This window comes from Camelina sativa, chromosome 8 (genome assembly GCF_030686135.1).
Source record: "Camelina sativa cultivar CO46 ecotype springtype chromosome 8, ASM3068613v1".
Taxonomy (NCBI): Eukaryota; Viridiplantae; Streptophyta; class Magnoliopsida; order Brassicales; family Brassicaceae; genus Camelina; species Camelina sativa.
The window spans coordinates 12,609,709-12,619,718 of NC_141887.1; the positions used below are offsets into that span (position 1 = coordinate 12,609,709).

The 10,010-nt window shown below is 36.8% G+C and overlaps 1 pseudogene; it reads right to left on the minus strand.

Annotated features, from left to right (window-relative positions):
- Positions 1-4,480: 4,480 nt before the first annotated feature.
- LOC147940016 (uncharacterized) lies at positions 4,481-8,394 on the minus strand (annotated as a pseudogene).
- Between the last annotated feature and the right edge of the window lie 1,616 nt (positions 8,395-10,010).

Sequence of the window (10,010 nt, forward strand, 5' to 3'; positions counted from 1 at the left end):
TAACATAAGTTATGTCAAAAGAATTATTATTTTTGAAACGTAATAGGAACAACTAATTAAGAAAATAACATTATATCTATATAAAATTTACATGTTTATATCAAAAGCTTTAATCTTTGATTTTGTTTTTCTGATATAATTTTGCTGATCTATTGTGGGTCTTATATTCGTACGGGTTCTTCAATAAAAGCTATCATATGCAATGAAATGGAATCAAAGTATATAAAGCCCGCTAAATTAATCAAGGATGGAGATACTGATGGAGGTTCCAAAAGTGATTCTACAGTTAGTAGCGTTATAAGTTTTGAAGATTAGTCAGTGGTTGAAGTATTTGGTCAAAATCTAAAGTTTTCTCTGCTAGATAATGTCAATGAATCCTGTACTGAAACAAGAGCTGCTTGATCAAGTAATTGAGAAGCGATTTTGATATTTGATTTTTTTTTCCTGATATAATTTTGCCGATCTATTATGGGTCTTTTATTCGTGCGGGTTCTTCAATGGAAACTATCAGATACAATGAAATGGAATCAAAATAGATAAAGCTCGCTAAATTAATTAACGATGGAGACAATGATGGAGGTTCCAAAAGTGATTCTACAGTTAGTAGTGTTATAAGCTTCGAAGATTAGTCAGTGGTTGATGTATTTGGTCAAAATCTAAATTTTTCTCTTCTGGATAATGTCAATGAATCCTGTACTGAAACAAGAGCTGCTTGATCAAGTAATTGAGAAGCGATTTTGATATTTGATTTTTTTTTCCTGATATAATTTTGCCGATCTATTATGGGTCTTTTATTCGTGCGGGTTCTTCAATGGAAACTATCAGATACAATGAAATGGAATCAAAATATATAAAGCTCGCTAAATTAATTAACGATGGAGACAATGATGGAGGTTCCAAAAGTGATTCTACAGTTAGTAGTGTTATAAGCTTCGAAGATTAGTCAGTGGTTGATGTATTTGGTCAAAATCTAAAGTTTTCTCTTCTGGATAATGTCAATGAATCCGGTAATGAAACAAGAGCTTCTTGATCGAGTAATTGAGAAGCGATTTTGAAATTTGGGAAGTTGGAACGGTAAACCGTTTTAAAATTGGTTTCAAACCTGATTTATGTGGTTTTCTATCAAATTTGGTTCGTAAACCGTTTAAATCCAGGTATGTAGAGAAATATATGAGAACTTTTGATTGGGGTAAAAATAAGTTGAGAACTTACGATTCGAGAATATTTGAGATGAGTTCATAGTTTTAAGTAGTTTTGGTACAATGCGATACTTCTAAAGAGTAAATAAGGCATTGATCCTTAATGTGATTATGACATATATCATTTTTTTGATTGTTTATAAAGTTTCTATTTTGTATATCTAAATTATCTAAGGCTTTCTATATACCATCATGATTATAATACTCAAAATTTTATTTTTATTATGTTATATTAATTTTCTTTCAATTTTTCAACTTTGATTAGGTTGGTCATAAAATGACTGTAATAGAGTAGATAATTTTCACCAGTTGTTCATCTAAAATATCTTTGGAGTAAAAAAAATTCATGGTTAAAAAAATTATGTCACAAAACAATTTTAGTAATTATAAGAACTATAATTATGTCAAGCAACATAAAATTTGTTTAAAAGATATTTTATAGGTGGTGATAAAGAGCATACTTTAACAATAAAATAATTTAGGGTTTAAGAGCATATTTTTAATGGTGTAATATACAGTAAAATTGTACGTGGTTACTAAATAATATGTTGCTTTGATGAATTCTTCGCATGTACAATGTTTTGTAATAAGTTGTGAAATGTTTTTAAAATTTGACAATAATAGTATTTGTAATGATGAATATTTGACAAAAGTTTAGTGGGGCATATTTTAGTTTTAAATTATTGTAATAATTGTTATAATGTATTAAAAATATAAAAATATAAGTGTATGAATACAAATATGATTTTTTCTCTAACTAAAATTATTTATATATTTACTTCAACAAATAATTTTTTTTTTTATATATTTTTTAAAAATTGTTTAGGGTTTTAGATTTTTTCTCTTCAACAATTTTAATACCCGCACATCGTGCGGGCCCTTATCTAGTTCTATTATAAATTTTGGATGATTTTAAAATATTTCACAACACAAAAAGGGAGAATTTGACTCCAATCTCTACAACGATATCTAACTTAAATTCTACATTTTTCATCAGTTTTGATGCAGAGCACAAGTATAATAGCAAATCAACCCAGAAAATTATGAAATTTGCTGAAAATATCAACAACAGCCGTACGAAGATAAAAAAAAACAGATCACGATTTGGGTTTACAGTTTGAAAGTTACAGTCACTTTTCGAGAAAAAATCTGCAATGATTGAACCTGCGAGTAGCCAACTTTGATACCAATTTCCCATCAAACCACAAGGAAACAGTAGACGATATTTATATCACTGGAAAGATATTGTTCTCAGGTTTCTAGAAAATCTTTCAGAGCTCAATTATGAGGTTTTTAGCCAAATAAAACGAAAAAGAAATAATCAACCCTGAAACAGATAATTATCTTTTAAACCTGAAATCTTTTTCTCACCATTCTTTGGTTTCTCTCTACAAGTACTAGCAACATCTTTAAGAACCATATGCTATAGGCTCTGTCTTTGATGCATCTTTCTATGAAGCTCTTGTGATGAAATTTTTTGTTCTTTGCTTTTTGTTTCAACAGTCTTTTCCCCCTTATTGATTGTGTGTCTCCAAACAAAAGTATCCAAGTCAAGACAGACACATAAATCACCACAAACTGTTTTTCTCTTTTACCAACAAAAAAATTAACAATTCCACCAAATATTCTAAAAACTCACCTAAATCTCCCAAAATCCAAAATTTATTAAATTCCATAAAATCATCTTAAATCCATGTTTCAATACCCCCTCCAAGAGTTCCTATATATCTATAAAAAACTGAGCCTCCAAACCTTCTTAACAGCAAAAAGGGTTTAATCATAGTTGTCTTTGTGAATCACACCAACAAGATCAAGTCTGCTCCAGAATTCCATCAAGATTAAAAACAGCCAAACCTCATATGACACCACCAAACACGAGCTCAAATAACAACCAGAATAATTATTAATAAACTTCTGAGTAGAAACCTCATCTAACAACCAGAGCTAAGAACTTGACCCTCTTCATATACCAAATAAAAATCAATTCTCAGCTAACTAATGAAAGGGAGGATTCTTGCTGAAGGAAAGGCGGCGACGAGAACAAATCATGGAGAAAAGAACAAGACTGTGAAGCTTCACCATCATCGTCTCCCAGTTGAGAGCATCAACAGATCAAGAGAGCCAAATCTTTCTTCTTTTTTGCCTTTCATTTTTTCGAGTGCGAGTTATTTGGGAGAGAGAGAGATGAAGAAGAAGAACAAGTAAGTGAAAAAAAGAAAAACCAAATTACCAGTCGGTGGTCTCTCTGCAGTCATCCTTCTCTCTCAATTTTGATTTCATAGGAAAATATTTGATTGAGGTAAGTTGCAGGTATCGATAGTTTTCTTTTTGAAATCCATCAAAATTCCAGCTAAAAGTGTATGATTTTATCATTCATATTTTTCAACTAAAAAACAACATAAAGTCTTTTAAAATCATTCAAAATAACATTTTTAAAAAAAGTTGTGATGTTTTGAATAACAGGAGATTTCAAGCAAGTTTTATAAATTATTGATTGAATAATAAAAGATTGTGTATTATTTTAAATGATTTAATATGAATGTCAAGTTGAATAACATTGGATTTTAAAAGATTTTTAAAAATCCCCAATTGAATAACAAGTGATTTTAGAAATAATTTAAAATCTTTTAGAATGTCAAGTTCAATACCTCCCTCTAGGTTCTTTCTCCTTTTGTCTCAACCAGTTTACATTGTGATTACTGGTTTGAAAACTATTTTTAGTATACAATTGTGAGAAATGACTTATCTGTTGAGAAACAGGAAAGGAATCTCTGGTATTTGTACCCAAAAGGGAATGAAATCAATGAGCGATAGGTTGTCATTCGGATACCAACGTTGGAGCACCAAAATACAATCGTTGAATGCCTAAGGGCCCTGGCAGAGGACCAATTCCAATTTGCCTTAATTGGGAAAGATAAACTGAAATTGATTGCCACCCAAAATACGGCCATGAACCTAACCGGCTTGATCCTAGGTTTTGGTATTGAAGCAATTGTCACACTTCACTCCCAAAATACACCAAAATAAAGTACAAACTTGTGTAGCTACTCACATTTCTCTCCTGACCTGAATAACAGAAAAGAGAAGGGGCTGAGTAAAACGATTTTACTCAGTGAGGAGATCAACTCTGCCCACTGGTCATACAGTAAACACGTTCAAACATAAACACGATCATTACTTAGAATCAGAACGTCTAACCATTAAACAATCATGACATCGACGAAATGAAACACATAACTCATTTATACTATTATTATCTCGTTATCATGCAATCATGCACCTTAAATATCACACTCAGAGCAAGGCCCTTGCGGCACAACTACTCCCACACTAACGTTCTCATTCTCGTTGTCATGCAAATGCTTATGCCATTCGTTAACTTGTCTTAACATGTATCTTTAAACATTAACTTCACACATTCAAGTTACTAAAAACCTAACTTCATCATGTAATCACAAACCACCCAAAGACAATTCTCGAGCCTATACTCAGCAACTATCGAAGAATATATAAGGAAAGAGGCTACTACATAACCGCAAATACCACCCTCACCTGACTTTGGAATCGACGAAAAACTGGAAGAAAAATGCGTAAGCACTTGACAATGATCTTTTCCGGTGAAAACGATAGCTCAGATAGTTTCCCTAACACCCCTGGTATTTGAAACAATCGTCAAACTGCCTTAAAGTCCATAGGTATCGCCTACATTCTTTCGCCAAAACCTCAAGTTGAAACTGCAAACTCGGATCGAAGTATCGTTTGTTGTTGCTTGTAGAAAGATCTTTCCAACGACACCAGAAGCATGATCTGGTTCCTTCAGATCCGACAGGAAATGGATCACCAAAACCACTACTTGACATTGTTTCTGATTTCTTCTTCTTCACTAAAACCAATTAAATGAAGCTGGTGTTAAACGGTGAAAATGAGACGTCCAGCTCTTCTCCCCGCTTAACATGATCCTGAAAGGAAAGAGAAAACACAACATCAACTCTTGCTCACTAAACGATGGCGTTGAAGGATTGAAAACAAGGCAGTTTGATGCTTTAAGTTTTGAGTTTGCAGTGCAAAGAAGCGGCTGGAGGTAGAAGGAGGTATATACACCCTATATATACGTATGTACATGCACACACCCACATAGGTTTTACAATCAAAGTTGCTGGGCCCTTAGTGGGCTGGATTGGGTCACACAATTCTCCCCCACTTCAAGAGAATTCGTCCCCGAATTCAACATTCTTAGCTCGGTTAGGCTTTCATCCTTAATAGATCATGGTATCAAAACTTATCCAATAAAATTTTTAAATGATTCAACTGACCATTAAAGAATCGAATAAAACATAACGGTCTCAAAACCATTTAAAGCATTAAATCAACTTCATAGAAATTCAATGAATAAATTGAATACAAACCTAATAAAATATGGTCCAAAAAGAAGAACCAAAAAAAACAAAGTTTAAAGCTTGCCTCTAATGAGCTTAAATCTTATACCTTTGAACTTTAGTTTTTGACCTGTTCTTGTTTGAAACGACCCGACCCATTTTTTTTTTATAATAATAATTAAAAAATTAACTAATGATCCCATACCCACTAGCCACCAAACCACAAACAACCAAACATAGGAAAATAACCAACAGATACCATTAAACCAATAATCAATACTTAAATAACCAATAACAATAATAATTCAACCAAGTCATAAAACATAACATCAACAACCTAGCAATGCTCTACTTACTCAACTTTAGCAACCAAACAGAAGCCAGACAACACATCAATGAGCCACTAGAACATCCTCCTCTTCATCGCCTGGATTCCATGATCAAACTTTGCATTTACCTGCACCACAACACATATGAGATGCGTGAGTATTTTATAAACACTTAGTGAGATAATCCTCCCATAAACTGGTCTATACACACAAGCAATTGAGATACCTCTAACCATCAAACAACATACAATAACCAAACAACAAACGAGGACACTGCATCGACCGACACTAAGCCATGCATCGACTGACACCAACTGGGGTTGCATCGACCGACACAAGCTTGCATCGACCGATACAAGGTTCACCTGCATCTACTGACACTAACGCTGTGTCGACCGACACAGGCTCGACATTGCACGAAATCCCTAGTTGCATCGACCGACACCTCCACATGGCATTGACCGATTCTCCTAGGTTAAACCATGCAGTCTTTGCATTGCATCGACCGACACCTCCACATGGCATCGACCGATGCTCCTAGGTCAAACCGCGCTGTCCTCGCATTGCATCAACCAACACACAAAGTGCATCGACCGATGCACATGTCGAGCATCGTTTTCCCCCAAAGCTTCTCGTCGGATCTCCGTCCCTAAACCACCAAAACACACAAACCAAAGCCACAAAAAACTTCCCAAAGCCTCTTGCGACTCAACAACATTCTAACAAGCCAAATAAACACATAAACAAGCAGATCAGAGAAATCTCAAGCTTAGATAAGCCATGGTCATGCACTCACCTTTGCCAAAGAAGATTCTAACCCTAAAATGATGGATCTACGCTCTTAGCACGTTCCTACAATGTTCCTAGCTTCAGATCTCCCAAGAACAGCCACCAAATTCCCAAAATCTCACCAAAAAACTCAAGAACAGTGAAGAACTCTTTTTCTCTCTTCTTTTCTCTCAAAAGCGGCTGAACTCGACCAAACCCTTGAGTTCCCCCTTTTATAAACGATTTCAGGGTGTTCCTAACCCCAAAATTCAACGTTTAACTTAAACTCGTTCATGAAAACCAACCTTGCATCGATCGACACCAACCCTGCATCGATCAATGCACATCCTTAACCGGAATTCCGGTTCGCGGATGTTACATTGTTCTATGGCAACGTTTGGCGCGACACCTTGATTTGATGTAGCAAACATACCAGACCCTAAAGCTTGCCTCTTCGGAGGTGGTGGAAGATTTTTCCGGTTTTGGTTTCCTTGTTGTCCCCCTCTTTGAAGCACAGTACACTCCTGTGCATAATGGCCCAACTGACTACACCTCCTACAGTCTCCATTTCTGATAGGGCAGTTTTTCACCAAATGATCAGTCCCCCAACACCTAATGCACGCCCCTGTTGCCTCCCAACATGTTCCACCATGTTGTCTGCCACATGTAACTCATTTTGGGAAACGATTTCGGCCTAGTCCTGAGTCATTCTTATCCCAAATACGCTTATGAGATTTTTAGTCTTTAGTTACCCCCTCATTAGTCCTTATAAGGTCCTGAGCTTCTTCCTCAATTCCTCTTTCAATTGTAGCAGCTTGCTCTACTAGCTCAACCATACTAGTACATCCTCGAATAGAATACCGATTGCGAATATTAGCTCTTAGTCCTCTCATAAATCTACGAATCAGTTCGTGCTCTCCATACTCTCTTCCAATAAACCTCCTTAGACGAGTGAACTCAGCATCATACTCTCTCCGTCATTCTGCCCTGACGAAGCTCCAAAAACTCACATTTCAGCTGGTCCATAGATTCTTAGGGAAAATACTTCTTATTGAACTCCTCTCTGAAATCCTCCCAAGTAGGCACATAACCGACATGTAAGCTCCTCTCAACATTCCTCCACCAATTGTCTGCATCTCCACGCAAGTAATGCACTACAAGATCTTTTTAAAACTCCACTGGACATCTAGCTGGCTAAGATTCTTCTCTAATGTCTGCCTCCAATCGTCAGCCCGAACTTGATCATTGCCACCAGTAAAGTACTTCGTGCCCATTGTACTCATGAGCTTCATTGTCTCAAAATAAGAAAACTAAAATCCTGTTGGTGGCTAAGGCGGAGCAACCGGGGTGGGGGGGGGGGGCAGGTGGTGGCTGGCGAGGTGCAGGTGCTGGTGGTGGGGGAGCATAAACAGGTCTATCCAAAATCTCTCGCATCATGTTTCGAAGCTCTTGCATCTCTGCCACGAGTTTCAACAATCTCTTCTGCATGAGCGACAACATGATTCTCTCCTGCTTGTGGCTGACCTTGCTCATTGGCTGGTGCATCACCAACTTGGCTACCTCTTGGGTTTGCAAGACGTCGTCCTCATCTGTTTGGTGCCATTCTCTGCTTGCATAAGATTAAAATTCAGAACTACAACGCAAACTAAAACTTTACTTAGACAATTCTAAAAGCAAGTCTACTTCTTTTGGTGTTTTGTTTTTGAAAAGTCTCAATCCCATCTTTTAAATGCTACAATAAAAGTTTTTTTTTTTAAATCGTTTTAAACTTAGCCTTCCAGGTCAGCACCGACTTGGCTTTAACCTCGCTATGATACCAATTGTCACACTCCACTCCCAAAATACACCAAAAGAAAGTACAAACTTGTGTAGCTATTCACATTTCTCTCCTGACCTGAATAAGGGAAAAGAGGAAGGGGTGAGTAAAACGAGTTTACTCAGTGAGGAGATCAACTCTTCCCACTGTTCAAACAGTAAACACGTTCCAAATATAAACACGACCATTACTTAGCATAGAATCAGAACGTCTAACCCTCAAACAATCATCACATCGACGAATTGCAACACATAACTCATTTATACTTTTCTTTATATTGTTATCATGCATTCATACACCTTAAATATCACACTCAGAGCAAGACCCTTGCAGCACAACTACTCCCACACTCAGAGTAAGGCCCTCATGGCAAAACTACTCCCACACTAACATTCTCATTCTCGTTCTCATGCAAATGTTTATGCCATTTGTAAACTTGTCTTATCATGTATCTTTAAACATTAACATAACACATTCAAGTTACTAACAACCTAACTTCATCATGTAATCACAAACTACCCAAAGATAATTCTCGAGCCTATTCTCAGCAACTATCGAAGAATATATAAGGAAAGAGGCTACTGCATAACCGCAAATACCACCCACACCTAACATTGGACTCGACGGAAATTTGGAAAAAAGGTGTCAGCAGCTGACAACGGTCTTTTCCAGTGAAAACGATGACTCAGATAGCTTTGTAACATCCGCGAACCGGAATCTTGGTTTATGCAAGGTCGGTTTTGTGCAGACAAGTTTAAGTTAAACGCTGCGTTTTGGGTTAGAGAAAACTCTTAACTCGAGTTTCTGTCTCATTAGTCGGGTTTAGCCGCTTTTGAGAGAAACAAAAGAGAGAAAAGGTGTTCTTAAGTGTTCTTGAGTGTTCTTGAGGATTTTGGGAGATTGGAAGCTGTTCCTTTAGAGATCTGTAGCTGGGATCGTTGTAGGAGCTTCCTGGAAGTGTTTTCTTGCTTGTTTAAGGTTCAAAATCTTCTTGGCAAAGGTAAGTGCATGAACATGGCTTATCTAAGCTGGAGATTTCTCTGATCTGTTTGTTTATGTGTTGTTTGGCTTGCTAGAATGTTATTTGGGACGTTAGGAAGCTTTCTTGTGGCTTGGGATTGAGTTTTGTGGTTGTAGGCATGAAGATCCGGCGAGAAGATTTGGGGAAAAACGATGCTCGGCATGTGCATCGGTCAATGCAAATGCGAGGACGGTGCGTTACACCTAGCGTTTTCGTGCTATGTCAAGCATGCGTCGGTCGATGTAAGCTTTTGTCGGTCGATGCAACCCTATCTGGTGTCGGTCGATGCATGCTTGGTGTCGGTCGATGCTGAGTCCTGGTTTGTTATTGTGGGTTGTTGATTGTTAGAGATGTCTCCATTGCTTGTGTGTATAGCCCAGTAGATGGGAGGATTGCCTTACTGAGTGATTAAAATACTCATGCATTGCAATTTGTGTTTCTAGTGCAGGTAAAGGCAAAGTGTGATCGTGGAATCAAGGCAATGAAGAGGAGGATGTTCTA